Source organism: Rhipicephalus sanguineus, chromosome 6, assembly GCF_013339695.2.
Source record: "Rhipicephalus sanguineus isolate Rsan-2018 chromosome 6, BIME_Rsan_1.4, whole genome shotgun sequence".
Lineage (NCBI taxonomy): Eukaryota > Metazoa > Arthropoda > Arachnida > Ixodida > Ixodidae > Rhipicephalus > Rhipicephalus sanguineus.
The window spans coordinates 55,825,064-55,842,148 of NC_051181.1; the positions used below are offsets into that span (position 1 = coordinate 55,825,064).

Consider the following 17,085-nt stretch of genomic DNA (forward strand, 5'->3'; position numbering starts at 1 on the left):
TGCTGAATGCATCACCTCGCACGATGAGATTAAAAAGAAATGACATCGCAGGACACGATTTACCATTGAGCTACACTTTATTATGTACAATGAAACAGCACATCAGTGCTTCTGATATGCAGAAAAAGAAAATTAACTGAAAGAAAATTAACTGAGAAAAAATTGCAGGGCACCATTGAAGCAAGCCAGCGTATCATAGCTCGTGATGTGAACAAAAATAAATCTACATATATATACAACTAGTCTTTACAAATCACTGTGCAGGTGCCTTCCGCTGCAATGAGGGCCCGGGCGAGGGTACCAACGCCTTGCAATTCGTGGACCACGTCACCGAGAGGTTGAGCCTGGCGCAGCTTTCCAATGATGCCTGGCCCTGCCGCCTGGTGTTTGCGGCTAGTAACTCCAGCGCCTCGGCCTGCCGGTTGCCCCCATCTCGCAGCTGCAGCATGAGCTGGAAACCAAGAAATGTGTTGCCATTATCATTTATAAATTTCCTGCTACCGACTCTTCGCTGGAAGCTTCTGTTCGTGAAGAGTTTCAGTGTGTGCAACAATTTCCTCTCTGTTGAAAATCCCCTGACCCAACGGCATCCATGAATGGTGCTTGGTTCACCGCACAACCAACGCACTTCGTTTGGACAGACCAAAGCGGTGCCGGAATTCATTTTCGCTCATCTCATCAAACGCATCTCACGCCTCTAACCACCTCTGCATGAGAAGCAACCAAACAGCCCTTTTCAGGGCTACACAATCGTTTGCCCGGCTTTACGCGATGACCGACACAATCTCCTTCCGAAACCCTAGCTGCTGCAGTATGCAAAACATACAGCAAGCAGGTGTAACACAGGTGCAAACATGTGCATTTGTGTATGATGGCTATGCGAAAAAGTGATATAACGAGCTTGCTTTTTGAACAGTATATTTAGCAATAGCACATTTTCAGTTTCACTTTTGAAGCAATTGACAAAATAGGGAACATTTCAAGATGTTGAACATTTTTGCAATGCTACCTTTTTGCTACATTTCACCATAACTGCAAGGCAGGACACCTGTTTATTCCATCTGACAGTTATGCATACAACTAGCTCCTGCAACCGTTTGCCAAATTTTTTTTGTGCAGCCTTTTGTCTTTATGCCCACAGATGTCATCTCTTCACAAACATATGCCTGCACGCATGAGCATCACCTGTGAGCATGTAACACCATCTACAGTTAATCAAAAACATCAGCGAAACTTACGAGTTGGGGCACGGGGAAGATCCTGGGCCACATCCTCTTCAGCCACACCAGTAGCAGCTGGAGCAGGGCTCACCTGTTATAGTAAGAAGTTTCTTGATTGACACACTGAGTGCAATAAGAAGTATGGAGTGGAAGTGGACAATAGCAATGTTTTTTTAGAATGTTTCAACAGCGGCATGCTATGACACACAGACTTCGGAGAGAGGGATGGAGGGAGGCAAGCCTGCTGGCTACGCACCTCACTCGACTCGAGGGTCTGAGAAATGGGTTGGAACACGTAGGGTGCTCTAATGAGCTTCGAAATATAGTTCGCGGCTGTTCTTTCGTCATCACCGCAAATGTGGCTGTTTCGCATTCTGTTCTGGGCGGCGCAACGTGTTAGCACCTCAGCTAACGCGGCGGCCGGGTGATCCACTCGATATTGTTTGAAAAAGTAAAACTAACAGCGCGTAATGGCTCGAAGCAAACGAGCCCACTTGTTCGCAGCATACAAGTAACAATGATATTCTAAGCCAGTGCTTACCGATTCAGACCACCCGAACTATGGGCCTCGCACACTCGTCCCTGTCAAGCACGACGCGGCCGCGGTAATCCGAAATCTGGCCGCCTCGGGTGCCGCTGTAAAGCACAAGCGGGACGTGTAAGATGACCGACCACAATACAATTGTTCTCGCACTCACCTCTGCTGCCCTCGGAGTTTGGCAAGACCCTGCTGCAAATAGTAGCGCTCATTCCTCCATCGGGCCTGCCACTGGGCCCTGGTGTTACGCGCAGGGACTTCTTCGTTCAAAAGCGCTACTAGCTCCTGCCACATGTCGTCCCGGTCCTCCCTCGTGAACGACGGCTCCAGCGGGCACGACAGCGTCGCGATCGGTGGGTGCTCTTTCACAAAAGCCAGCAGAAGCTCCTTTTGACGATCCGACACCCGAGAACCGACGCAGACGTTGCGATCGGACGACATTTTGAAACTGCGTCAGCCGCTACTTTTCTCTTTTTTTTTTTCGCGTGCGCGACACCATCTAGCGACGACGTCAAAAAAAACTAACATTATTAAATATCATCACTCAAAGCTGTTGCTGTTTGAAAGAGTGTTTGAGCTTGAGAAGCAAAAACAATAATTTTCTGTAAAGTAATTATATTTATTAAAAGGCGAGAAACGCTTCACGGTCCCTGTGCCGACGTCACAGGATGCGCGTCTACTTCCGGAAAGCTGTCCGCTTCACGATTGGCTGCTCTCTTCCTCTCGGCGGTTCTAGGCGGGAGAGCTGCGCCACCTCTCACTTTTGTGACGTAGGCACCGCAGAACGAACGCGAACGAACAGAGATCTCCGATCGCCCCCCTGTTCGTTCCGCTTGTTCGTTCTCCTGGGGGAGAACAAGCGCGCTGATTGGCTGAAGCCGGACAACTCACGCCACTCTAAGGGGCGTGGCCACTTCTTTTTTTTCCTTGATGTTTTCTTTTTTGGTGACGTCATGCCGCGTCATAACGAGCATGTCGTCTGCTAAAAGTGAACGGAGAGCGAGCCCGTTCGCTCGCGTTCTCTCGAGCGAAACACGGCGTCGCACGGCATGTATTTCGAGTGATGCGGCGGTTGCGGCTGCCGCAACAGCTGATTTTGAGAAAATAGCGCTTGCAACGGTGCTTCCTTGCTACGTTGGCGTTTCTCGAAGCAGATGCAGTATGGTAGGAGGTGCGAAATGCGTTTGAAGAGATGAGCGAGTGTGAATTCCGGCGTCGCTTTCGTTTCTCGAAACGTACTGTACCTTGGTTGTGCGACGATCTCGGCCCCGTCATCGGGTGCCAACGAACCAGTGGGATTTAAACAGAGCGGAAGGCGTTGTGCGCGCTGAGATTTTTGCGATCGGATGCTTCCAGCGAGCTGTCGGCTGCGAGGAATTCAGCGGCCTGTCGCAGTCGTCCGTCAGGAACACGCCATTACTGTCATTCGCGGGCAAAAACGGTGGGTGGCCTTTTCCGGAGACCACAGACGCGAAGAGCGAACAAAGGCGGCGTTCGCGCGGCTCGGGCAGATTCCCGTTGTGGTCGGGTGCGTGGATGGTACGCTCATCGCAATCCCGAAGCCCCATGGCCTGATCTCCGCGGACACGACGCATTACATGTCGGGGAAGGGACTCTACGCATTCAACACCACGATTGTGAGTATTATTCATGCATTGTATGCGTAGCGAATTGTTTCATTTATATCGCTTAAACTTTCCGCTTTACTGAGGCTGTTGCAACTGAGTATAAGTGGGAGCGGTATTTTCGATCTATCCAGAACGGAAATTGGTTCGTTTCAGGGCACTTCGCTTAGGATAAGCGATGAAATCATGTGACGCGGAGTACACTTTGGTTCAGCGGCCTGCACAGTGCATAATATTACCGTTGCTCGTTCGCCATGTGTACCCGAAGCTTGATTCTCGATTTGTATTTGTTGATATTAGCGCTCCCAGAATGTGCCGTAGTTTACATGGATCAATACATGGATGGATGAATAAACTTTATTTCGGTCCCTCGGAACGCGCCCTAGCATGTACATTAAATACGCATTGTTTCATAACCCTTTTTTCAGTCGAAGTTTTTCGTGTTGTAGATATTTTGTGATACATTGCCTTAAACATACAGCAGTAATTTGGTTAAAAGGCTTTGGTGGCTGGAAGATGGGTTGTTCCAAGCAGTAAACATGCAGACTACCCTTTGACACTGCATTGTCCTCGTGTTAGAACTTATGGTACAAGTCCTACCCTGTCGATGATTTGTCCATAGCTATGTTTCAACAGTCAGTAACAGTGAAGACAGATGTAGTTACATTAACATAATACCCAACATTGTACCTAAGGTCATTTATGAGTACAATTTTGACTGAATTGAATTGTGCAGACATGTGATGCCGACCTCTGGATGTCAGTCCATGTTTCCTGGGGTCATGTCATGACTAGTGGGTATGGCGGGGGAGCCCTCTCCGCCAGCACCTGGAAGCAAAACTTCGGCTTGCTTGGTAAGTGCTGTCAATGCTTGCCACATTCAAGACGTTATCACTACAGCTGTCATGCCGACCTCGTGCAGGAGACTCCAGCTATACATTAGAACCGTGGTTCCTGACACCAGTGCCCGGACGACCAGCTCGTGGCACCCCTGATAACCACTACAAGGCCCACACCGCCATGCGCAATGTTGTGGAGTGGTGCATCGCTGTAAGCTTGTGCAGAGCTGCTCAAGCATCATTGCTGCTTGTGCAGCTCTGCACGACATTGCGTTGGCGGCACATGAGCCTGTTCTCGAAGGAAACGATGACGACACCGACAATGCTGACTGCTGCCAGCAGCAGCTGAGCTACCACCACAACGGGAGCCAGCAGCAGCGCAACCGTGTAGTGAACCTGTTTCGAGAACCACAAGGCCTGCATGCTTGAGCGCCTGCGCAGAGTACGCCGCCGCCTGCAACGACCTCGGCAGCATTGTGTGGTGCGTGTGTGTCTTTGTTCATTGTGTTTGTCACTGTTTTTTTTTTTACACTTCAAATGTTTGCTACACATATCAACGAAACAGCGTTCTCCTATCAATGAATAACCCCCTTGAATAGGTTGGCAAAAAATGTGAAGCTCACCCTGACTCACTCGTGAAATATACTTTGCTCTTGGGGCTCACTCGAACTCAGACTCACCAAAATTTTTCTCAAGCGGATTCACTCGGACTCAGGCTCACTAAAATGTTTTCACCCGGACTCGAACTCACCAATGTATTACTCACTTGGACTGCACAGCTCGATCTGAATCTGAGTGAGTCGACTCATGAGTGAGTTTGCCGACCTATGCCCCCTTGTCACACAACGCCATGCTGATGAAATGCTTCGACCAGGTTGTAAAATATGCGCTTCACACTAAGCACAAGTGAAAGCTCAACTGTGAATGGCACATGGTGCCATTCACAGCCAAAGTGGTAACCGGAAAAGGCTGTTTGAATCAGGACAGCAAGATGCGGTAGCTTTAGTGCAACAAGAATCGTGCTTGTAAATGAAGTGAACAACAAGGGTGGTGTCAGAATTGAAATTTTATTACAAGTATCACGAGCAATGCACATAAAAAGCAAAATAAATAAATATCCTTTAAATTTAATGCCAAGGAAAAGAATATAAAAGTAGCTTCCTTTTATAATATACAAATGGAGTTATTACAATGTGCCTGCTGCTCCTCTGCAACAACACACGCGTCTCGCAGCACGAAAGTCATTGTATTACATGAAAACAAGGCACAATCGAACCGGTATTAATTGAACTCGCTAAAAAATGCAAGTTGTTGGTTGCTGATATGTCTTCCTCTATTATTGATTTCTGTTTGTACCCAATCCTGTTATCTAAACACTTCTAAGCAACAGAACACGTATTCGTCAACTATTTTTTGGCCTTGCAATATTTCAAAATTGTTGTGCAACCTAGACCATTCACAAACGCTTCTTTTTTTCTAGGATGGGTAAAAATCGATAGAAAACGTACAGTGTGCCACAATATTCTACACGTATACACTATAAACATAAAGATACACTACAGTGCACTATGTGCATATACTACAAAATTGCTCAATGCATGACTTTGTATAATGAGATTTTAAAAAATGACATGGCAAAACATGATTTATAAATGAAACCACACTGTGCTATGCACATGTACTACAAAACTGCTGAATGCATCACCTCGCACGATGAGATTAAAAAGAAATGACATCGCAGGACACGATTTATCATTGATCTACACTTTACTATGTACAATGAAACAGCACATCAGTGCTTCTGATATGCAGAAAACGAAAATTAACTGAAAGAAAATTGCAGGGCACCACTGAAGCAAACCAGCGTATCATAGCTCGTGATGTGAACAAAAATAAATCTACATATATGTACAACTAGTCTTTACAAATCACTGTGCAGGTGCCTTCCGCTGCAATGAGGGCCCGGGCGAGGGTACCAACGCCTTGCAATTCGTGGACCGCGTCACCGAGAAGTTGAACCTGGCGCAGCTTTCTAATGATGCCTGGCCCTGCCGCCTGGTGTTTGCGGCTAGTAACTCCAGCGCCTCGGCCTGCCGGTTGCCCCCATCTCGCAGCTGCGGCATGAGCTGGAAACCAAGAAATGTGTTGCCATTATCATCTATAAATTTCCTGCTACCGACTCTTCGCTGGAAGCTTCTGTTCGTGAAGAGTTTCAGTGTGTGCAACAATTTCCTCTCTGTTGAAAATCCACTGACCCAACGGCATCCATGAATGGTGCTTGGTTCACCGCAACCAACGCACTTCGTTTGGACAGACCAAAGCGGTGCCGGAATTCATTTTCGCTCATCTCATCAAACGCATCTCACACCTCTAACCACCTCTGCATGAGAAGCAACCAAACAGCCCTTTTCAGGGCTACACAATCGTTTGCCCGGCTTTACGCGATGACTGACACAATCTCCTTCCGAAACCCTAGCTGCTGCAGTATGCAAAACATACAGCAAGCAGGTGTAACACAGGTGCAAACATGTGCATTTGTGTATGATGGTTATGTATATAACGAGCTTGCTTTTTGAACAGTATATTTAGCAATAGCACATTTTCAGTTTCACTTTTGAAGCAATTGACAAAATAGGGAAACATTTCAAGATGTTGAACATTTTTGCAATGCTACCTTTTTGCTACATTTCACCATAACTGCAAGGCAGGACACCTGTTTATTCCATCTGACAGTTATGCATACAACTAGCTCCTGCAACCGTTTGCCAAATTTTTTTTGTGCAGCCTTTTGTCTTTATGCCCACAGATGTCATCTCTTCACAAACATATGCCTGCACGCATGAGCATCACCTGTGAGCATGTAACACCATCTACAGTTAATCAAAAACATCAGCGAAACTTACGAGTTGGGGCACGGGAAAGATCCTGGGCCACATCCTCTTCAGCCACACCAGTAGCAGCTGGAGCAGGGCTCACCTGTTATAGTAAGAAGTTTCTTGATTGACACACTGAGTGCAATAAGAAGTATGGAGTGGAAGTGGACAATAGCAATGTTTTTTTAGAATGTTTCAACAGCGGCATGCTATGACACACAGACTTCGGAGAGAGGGGTGGAGGGAGGCAAGCCTACTGGCTGCGCACCTCACTCGACTCGAGGGTCTGAGAAATGGGTTGGAACACGTAGGGTGCTCTAGTGACCTTCGAAATATAGTTCGCGGCTGTTCTTTCGTCATCACCGCAAATGTGGCTGTTTCGCATTCTGTTCTGGGCGGCGCAACGTGTTAGCACCTCAGCTAACGCGGCGGCCGGGTGATCCACTCGATATTGTTTGAAAAAGTAAAACTAACAGCGCGTAATGGCTCGAAGCAAACGAGCCCACTTGTTCGCAGCATACAAGTAACAATGATATTCTAAGCCAGTGCTTACCGATTCAGACCACCCGAACTATGGGCCTCGCACACTCGTCCCTGTCAAGCACGACGCGGCCGCGGTAATCCGAAATCTGGCCGCCTCGGGTGCCGCTGTAAAGCACAAGCGGGACGTGTAAGATGACCGACCACAATACAATTGTGCTCGCACTCACCTCTGCTGCCCTCGGAGTTTGGCAAGACCCTGCTGCGAATAGTAGCGCTCATTCCTCCATCGGGCCTGCCACTGGGCCCTGGTGTTACGTGCAGGGACGTCTTCGTTCAAAAGTGCTACTAGCTCCTGCATGAGCTCCTGCCACATGTCGTCCCGGTCCTCCCTCGTGAACGACGGCTCCAGCAGGCACGACAGCGTCGCGATGTGTGGGTGCTCTTTCACAAAAGCCAGCAGAAGCTCCTTTTGACGATCCGACACCCGAGAACCAACGCAGACGTTGCGATCGGACGACATTTTGAAACTACGTCAGCCGCTGCTTTTCTCTTTTTTTTTCGCGTGCGCGACACCATCTAGCGACGACGTCAAAAAAAAACTAACATTATTTAATATCATCACTCAAAGCTGTTGCTGTTTGAAAGAGTGTTTGAGCTTGAGAAGCAAAAACAATAATTTTCTGTAAAGTAATTATATTTATTAAAAGGCGAGAAACGCTTCACGGTCCCTGTCGCGACGTCACAGGATGCGCGTCTACTTCCGGAAAGCTGTCCGCTTCACGATTGGCTGTTCTCTTCCTCTCGGCGGTTCTAGGCGGGAGAGCTGCGCCTCCTCTTACTTCTGTGACGTCAGCTACCCGCAGAACGAACGCGGAACGAACAGATCTCGATCGTGAAGCGCCGTTCAAGGAGCCCGCGTAGACACTAGCGCCATATTCCCCTCTAGGTATTATAGTGAGAAACTCTATGTTGTGGACACTATATAGTCGCTCTTGCAGTGACTATACACCGTTTCATACATAAGGTGGAACACAGCGGAAGCTAGTGAGACTTCTTGCAGTAGATGCATTCGCATCAAGAAATAGTTCGATCGTGTTAACACCTGTTGTGTGATGATTTCCTTTCGTTTTTAAGCTGCGTAATAAATGAAAGGGCGTTGTGCCTTAAAAACACGCAAACCCTGCCATACGGGTTCAAAACGTCTTTCTGGATCGCTTAGCGTCTCTTTGTTTCCGTGTTTTTTTGTGTTTTATTTTGCCAACGCTGCATTTGCAGCCCGTCGCGACTCCTGCCGCTGGGCTCGTGCTCGGCTCGCACGAGCGTTTACAACGATGAAAGCCAAGTGCGAGACGCGCGGACTTGAACATTTCGCTGACCGAACTTCATAGATAGCCTCCACAGCGTTGCACCAGATGTGTGACATCGAGTATAGGAGATGAGGCATAGGCGAATAGGCGCAGTTGGTGCTAATTTAGCTTATTTCAGGGACTAGTAACCACGATAGCGCCTCTGTAGTGTCAGCAGGGAAAGCACGGCTGCGATAGCCGCGGAGGTAGGAAACGCGGTCGAGTATTGATTTAGAATAAACAAAGCATTAAAAACTTGGTGTATATAATCGCGGAGGCCACGATTATGTTGGAGGTCTACCACAAGCTTGATACACTCACGTCGGCGATTAATAAAATTCATCGATACGTGCGTCTCAAGCCGATGCCAAGCGTAGAGTTCGTAGGCCCGTATGGTGGAACCAATAACTGCAGTGACAGGCGGCGTGGTGTGGCGTCGTCGGCGGTTCTGCAGCGTAGGGGGAACAACACACACCTCGGCACCAGGCGAGGTATCGCACCTTGGTGACGCGGTCTGTGACGTGGCGGCTGGTTAGCGGGCATGAAACACTGACTGCTGTCAGTGACTGACCCGTGCGTTTCTCGCAAACTGGCAAAGCTGACGGCAGTGACGGGCAAGTGCTCACGAGCAGACACTGCGAGACATGGCGATCTGTTGTGGCTCTTGCGTCAGTGCTGTGACCCATTGCGTCGGCGGTCTGCTTTGAGCGAACTCATCTCAGAGGCCAGCTGGTCTACTTTGTGGTTGAGCTGCTCTTTCTTGTGAAGAAGGCGGCCCAAACCGCCTTCGTGGACAGGCGCACAGAGTGGAGAATCGCGTTGTCTCTAGATTGCAGATAGTGACGGGGCACCGACATCCATAATTTTATCGGCGATCTGTGCCAGTGAGTTGAGGGTTTCTCTCGAGTACACACTCAAAATTATCCGCACCTGGCAGAAGCTACAGGAAGAGTTCGCGTAGAATTGATGCGTCCGGTGCAGCAGAGTGGTCCCCAATCAGATGCCGCATGCGACGCAGAAGCTCCGCAGGCTTTTGGTCACCGGCTTCCACCGCAGTGAACATCTCCTGCAGCCTACGCTGTTCTGACTCAGTTTTCCGGCGTACGAGCTCTCCTTTTAGAGTATCGTAGGGGTTTTCAGGCGGCGGAGAGCGCAGAATGTCTCTTACGATGGAGATGACAGCAAGTAGAAAAGCACCGATGATATGGTCGTACCTTGCTGTTTGCGATGTGACTTGGTTTCGTCGAAATAGTGGTTCGATGCTCAGAAACCAGAGTTCTGAATACGACTGCCAGAACTCTGGTAGCCTGAGAGTAGCGACAACAGGGTCGGGTACCGTGGGATTCGGCGTCGCATCGCTGTTAGGTGTGGCGTCCATGGCGTTCCGGAATGAACGGGGCTGAAGGTCTTTACCGTGGCCACCCAAGAAACGAGGGTGTCCGTGAACACTGGGTGCGTTGGAGAAAGAACGAGCAGGTGGGGCCTTACCGTTCGACGTCCGGGTCACCGCTTGTGGGAAGTCGTGAGGCGGGTTGCCAGGTCGAAAAGACAGAAAATAGTCATAAAGTTGAAAAAAAAAGATGGTTGATTCCTCCGTCATAGGAATCGGTATAACACGAAAGTGAAACGTGTCGTCACAGAAGTAGTTTATTATTCACAGTGCACTGGTATATGAGAGCTTGTACAATGTCTACTGTTGTTTGGCAGATATAGCACCGCTTGATGTGGACGCATCGCACTGACGTTGATGCCTGGTGGCACATCTCCGTACCGACGACTAACGCCCATGGTCATGATTTAACCCTTGCGGTAGCTGAAGTTCTTAACATATACGTGGACACCGCATATGGTGAATCCCGCGCAAAGATGGCATCAACAAGCACATAATAAACACTGATACTCGATATGCACTCCTTCAGAGCGTCGTGAAATGCGAAGAGAAACGCTACGCGCGTCCTGGCTTCCCTCTAGCCTGGCCGTTTCTTCTCACAGGGCGAGCGGGGAACGCGGTGCGACAGCCAGGCGACTGTCGGAAAGCTGCTTTTCGATATGGATGGATGCTATGAGCGAGGCTTTGGCTAAAGCCGCTAACTCATGGTGTGTTAACGCGTTGACGAAATTAAACTTGCATTGGAAACGCGCGGAATGGGACGGTCGTAGCAACGGCGCGTTCTTTTTTCGAGCCTGGTGGCAAAGATGTCACCACCCTTTTATAAAAGGGACGCTCATAGCATCCATCCATCCATCGATGAACACTGTGAGAGGAAAGTGCAAAAGATAAAAGACGCGTTCATGTAGCCTCCGTAATGTGTTTGGTGGTAGCTCAGTGGGCTAAACGCCCGCCAGCCGTCGTCGCGGACCGAGAGGTCATGGGTTCGACAACCGTCAACGGGACTTTTTCTTATAGTTATTTTCTTTGCCATTAGATGACATTCATTTTGCTGACGTACTTCCGTAACGGAAATACGTCATGAAAGTCATGACGTAATGAAATACGTCATGAAAAAACCAGGGCACAGGCAAAGCCGGCAACACAAGTGCTCACTGACAACTGTTAGTCAGCGCTTGTTTTACAGTCTTTACCTCTATGTCCTGGTTTTTGGTGCTAACTTCAAATGTCGGATATCCGATTTCTAATGTTGATGAGTGCAGAGCGTGCTGGACGTGGAGCGCTTTCGGCTCCTGTTCACTTCCAATTATGGTTTAAAGCCGCGTTTAGCATTGGGTGATCTGCAAAATGAGGGTCCATGCAACTGTTCTTGCTGAGATCCAGCCACGTATCCAAAAGAATCTTTTTTAACGCGAAAGTATTTTATGCCGGGGTCCACCACGGCTCCACTGCCGTATTTCCGTCACGAATATGACGTTATAAAATATAAAGACTAAGAGATGGCAAAGAAAAAAACTAGAATAAAAAGTTTCATCACATGGAGTCGAACTTACGAACCCTCGCTCCGCATCGCGCGGCGCGAGACGATTCAGCCACAAACGGCATGTTCGTCGCAATGCTAACGGCGAGCTATTTATATACACCATTTGCCGGTTGGCGGTACTCAGAGATCGGTGTTACATCAGCGTGTTTTTGTTGTCACTAGCGAGATGGCGCGAAGGGCTCTTAGAGCGTAAAGTCACTGGAACGGGAAAAGTACCGCGTTCCTTTTCTCTTCGCCGCCGCGCCCTTTCGGCGGCTTCGCCACATAAATTGTCCAGCTCGCTCGCCTCTCTAGTGTCTCCCGGCCGCAGACGCACGGCGCTTTGGAGGACGATTGTTTTTATAGGCTCAGGAAAGCGTGCAGGAACATTACGACATCCCGTATCGTTTTGAGACTTCATCGAAAGCCTATCGAGGCATCGAAGAATGCCCGGGTGCTGCGCTTTTGGGTGCAGCAACCGGCGAGAAACGGGCAAGGCCCTCTTTGCCACAGAATAAGGCGGGAAAAATTTGTTCCCACTACTGATACCCGCCTTTGTGAGGTAAGCGCTTCATTGAGAATTCGCGAATGTTGTTTCGGGGAATGTTTACGTCTCCGCTGCACCAGTGCAGCTTGTTTCGCGTGGTTGCCGCAGAAGGTTCATGCACAATAACATTGCCGGGCGGCTTTTTATTATGTTTGGCGTAAAATTGACGCTTTGGGCTCACATATAATAATCAGCGCGCCATGAAAACTGACTGCTACAGATTGGTACTGCCTGACGTGACTGTGTGGCGAACACAAATAACAGGTGGTAGCATGAAAATAATGACTGATGCTATCGCGGCCGGTTCGCTTGTTTGATATGCACCAATATTGGTATTGCGTGGCGTGACTGTATGACCAACATAAATACCGTGCGGTAACATGAAAATAATGGTACGCATGTCATGTAAGGCATGATTTACATGCCATGCTCATGATGCTCTCGCGGCCGGTTCGCTTGTTTGATATGCACCAAAATCGGTATTGCGTGACGTGGCTGTACGACGATCATAAATATCTTGCGGTAACATGAAAATATTGGTACGCATGTCATGTAAGATCTAGTTCACTATACATTAGATGTTTGACATGCATGCATTTTGAATGACAACGCGAATGAAACGTACGTATATTCTGGTATATACAACGCATGGCCTGTAATTTATGTTCGTCACACATCCATGTCATGCCGTACAAATTTGCTATACATCCAGTTAACAAAACGGCCGGAAGCGCGCCAAGACAGTGTAATGCAAATCATGCCGTAAATGTCATGCATGTTATTATTTTCATGCTACCACCTGTCAGTCATGTTCGTCATAGAGTCAGGGCGCGCAATATCAATCTTGCTATATATCAAGCTAACGAAATGGCCGCGAGCATACCAAGAGCGTGCCATCCAAGTAATGCCATACATGACACAAATCATGATTTTCACGTTACCACTTGTCATTCGTGTTCGTCATACAGTCACCTCACGCTATACCAATTTGGGTGCATTTCAAGCTAGCGAACCGCCCGCCATCGCAGCATGAGTGTGGCAAGTAAGTTATGCCGTACATGACATGAAAGTCATGATTTTCATGTTACCACCTGTCACTAACGTTCGTCATGCAGAAATAGCTCGTCATAAAAATTTTGGTATATATGCATTTCATTAAACGACCGCGAGCACCCCGAGACCGTGTCATGTAAATCATGTTTTACATGGCATGTCTGTCATGATTTGCATGTTATAACCAGTCACTTAGGTTCGTCATACACTCTTGTCACGCCATACCAATTTTGCTGTGTATCAAGCTATCGAAACGGCCGCGAGTGCACCATGAGCGTGGCATGTAACACATGCCGTACATGGCATGCATGTCATTATTTTCATGTTATCACCTGTAATTTATATTCGTCATGCAGTCATGTTATGCCATACCAAATTTGATGTACAGCCGTCATTTTTATGAAAGGGAACACACGAACGCGTGGCAGATAGCCTCGCGCCGCCTATGTGGCGCGGTGCAATGGCAAAATACGAAAATGGAGAGAGGGGTGACGTCCCCGACTACTGCCTACACTCCCGTCACGAACGTGTCTTTACGCTTTCTTCTTGATATACAGTAAAACCTCGGTGATACGATCACGGCTCGTACGAATTTCGGGGTGATACGAATTTTTCTGTGGTCCCGGCCAAGGCCAATTAGACTGCACTGTATTGGAGTACGGTTGTTGCGAACCAGTTTGCACCCCGCGACTTTTGATACGAACGTACGCTAGCGCAGAGGTACGAACAGGTGCTGCCCGCGCTGTCGCGGAAGACGCGGCAGTCACGCGCGGGCGCGGGCATGCGCGCTGCGCGACCATCACCGGTGCGTCGTTGCCTCCGAGATAGTGCGCGGGAATCTTGGAGGCCTTTATGCGCCTTCGCGTTTAGATTACAGATGACGTTGACGTCGCGCTTTTTTTTTTTTTTTTCAACGCGTTGACGCGTGCTCCTGTGCTCGAGCCAGCAGCGTCTTTGTACTGTGTTAACATATCCCTGCCACGTCGATGCAAGCCATGTCCCCGCAATCAGACGTTTTATGAAACAAGACTGAAACATGGGCTGCGCGTCCGTCATGAAGTCCCATGAAACGTGGACGAAGACCCCAAGAGACAAAGCGGACAGTCTTGGCGAAGGAGCTTGGCCGCTATCTATAGCGTGCGAAGCGCTTTTTAAGTAGCTTTCACCGCAGTACTTTGGTGTCATGCAGAAAAGCGTTAGGAAGGGTCTACTAGCGGTCACGGCGAACAACACATCTGGTTCAATAATTACACACGCGCGCATGCACCGTATATTTACGAGTACAAGTATGATAGTTGACGTCTAAAAACTTTACTGGCAGTCATTCATAGCTGCTCATGACGTCGCTGCAACCCTGAGAAACACTAAATCAAAACGTATGCGAACTTTTTTTTGTCACATACCAATTTTCTATGTTTTCTGGTGATACGAATTTTGGATGATACGAATATTTTTGGTAACCCCGCGAGATTCGTATCACCGAGGTTTTACTGTATACGTTCTGTTGGGGCATTTCAGCGAACAATGATTGCTTTCGATTAGGACTGTTGCTATTGCAGCTTCGGAAGCATTCGCGAGAAACGAAAAGCAAAACAAATGTTGGCACAGATCAGACTAGCGTAACAAAATAAAGCGATAAAAAAAGAAGGAAAACAGCAAGAAGGGGTGCAGGCAATACACGGAACGGCACCGCTCTGTCCTTTCAGTTTTCTCGTTTCGCCACAACGCCGCGCCACATATACGGTACGAGGCTATTCGCCACGCGCTCGCGTGTTCCCTTTCATAAAAATGACGGCTGTACATCCCATTAACGAAGCAGCCAGGACAGCACAAAGTCGGGGGCGGCTAGATAGATAGATAGATAGATAGATAGATAGATAGATAGATAGATAGATAGATAGATAGATAGATAGATAGATAGATAGATAGATAGATAGATAGATAGATAGATAGATAGATAGATAGATAGATAGATAGATAGATAGATAGATAGATAGATAGATAGATAGATAGATAGATAGATAGATACGTACAAAGTCGCAGAAATTCGGTAAGAAATACTTCGCATTTAATAAATGCAGACAGCCGAGCGCGTAAATGCCGCGCAGTTCGCATTTCTTTATCGCGTTAGTACGCGTGCGTGCGCATGTAGGCAAGTGAAAACTGCCGCTATTTCTGTCCTAATCAGTCAGAGAACAACGGTATGCTTCATTAGGGGCTGCAAAAGCGCACGCAATGCGTAAAACATGCGTTACTCCACGTGAAATCAACACCGCACCGCCGCCACTTCTGCCGCGCTGGACCAAATATGGCGGCGCGCAAGACGGTCGCGGTACTTTTCCCGTTCCAGTGACTTTATTAGAGCGCGCTTTAAAGGTCGTCGCCCCACGCGTTGTAATTACCGCGCGCCTCTACAGGGCGTGGTCGCTCGTTCGCGCTTATCTCGTGATGGCGGTGCTTTGTACGTCTTGTGCTCTCACCGCAAGTTTGCGTTGAGAGCACCAAGGTCACGTCGCTCACTGCAGCGGCCGCTTTTGCGAAAGGAGCGCACTGCTCCCACAGAAAGAAGTTACAGCTGTGACATTTAGTTCGTGGTCATCCTCTGTACGTTCGTTCCGTGCGTCCTTTCTGCTTGAGCAGCGCGTTGCGAGTTTACAGCTGCTTGCCATTCTTCGCGTGACATTACAATTTGATGCAATAGCATTCATTCCTTAGCCCTTGGGGCGAAAGAATGCACAACAAATGCTCGACTACGTCTGTGAAGACACATTTCACGTTCGTGTTATACCGATTCCTATGACAGAGAGATAAAGCATGTTTTTTTGTGTGTGTGCGCGCAAGGACTGCTTGACTGGTGGGTTATAAACGTGTAGTTTTTTTATATTTATGTTATGATCCCCACCGTTAACCCTTACGCCTGCTTAGGCCACTGCGCCATCCTTTTCATTAAAGTTCATCATCTGCGCAATCAAAGTGCCAAATTCTATTTTCGGAGTTGGAAGGAAGGAAGAACATTTATTAACAGAAAGGGATTTGTTGTGCGGGGCGAGCTAAGTCCGCCAGTCCTATCTAGCAGTGCTGGCTGCCTTCAGTGCAGGACGCCACAGGCAACTGCCGCCCTGAGTGCCCTGTCGATCAAGCTGATCTGATCGTCAAGGCTACCGCTTGCCAGCTACTCCTACCACCGCTCCACACTCGCTTGGTCAATGAGGGGCAGGCCGGGGATGGCCTGGCAAGTCCATGTAGTGTGTATTAATGTGGATTTCTCAGAGCACCATGGGCAGCGCGCAGGGTATTCTGCTGGGTGCATTTTATTGAGAAGATGTGTATTTGTATACATTCCGGTCTGAATTAAGCGCCAGCTGGCAGCTTCCTCCTTTGTGGGCTTCTTATGGGGGAGGAAATAGATATGCCTGAGTCCCTTGTAGTGATTTATGATGGCCGCATACTCACACGGGACCGGGATAGGCTTCTCGGAGGCAGGGTCATGGGGGGCTCAGTCTGTTGTGTACCCTCGAGCCACCCTGTCTGCCTCCTGGTTCCCTTGCAGCCCCATGTGACCCGGCGTCCACATTATCCTGTGCGGCTGCGACGTCACCAGATATTGATAATTTTGCTCAAATGGAGCCAAGTAGCCAAGACAATTGTT

At 48.4% G+C, this 17,085-nt stretch overlaps 1 protein-coding gene and 1 long non-coding RNA gene across 2 annotated transcripts in view; one reads left to right on the plus strand and one right to left on the minus strand.

The window, feature by feature from the left end:
- Nucleotides 1-17,085, plus strand: part of LOC119397273 (intraflagellar transport protein 88 homolog) — a 128,903-nt gene that overhangs the window by 48,231 nt on the left and 63,587 nt on the right.
- Nucleotides 989-7,880, minus strand: LOC125758971 (uncharacterized). Its single transcript, XR_007416508.1, has 3 exons — nt 7,806-7,880; nt 1,762-1,918; nt 989-1,311 (listed from the first exon to the last, which is right to left on the minus strand). It is a non-coding gene; the product is annotated as an uncharacterized LOC125758971 (long non-coding RNA).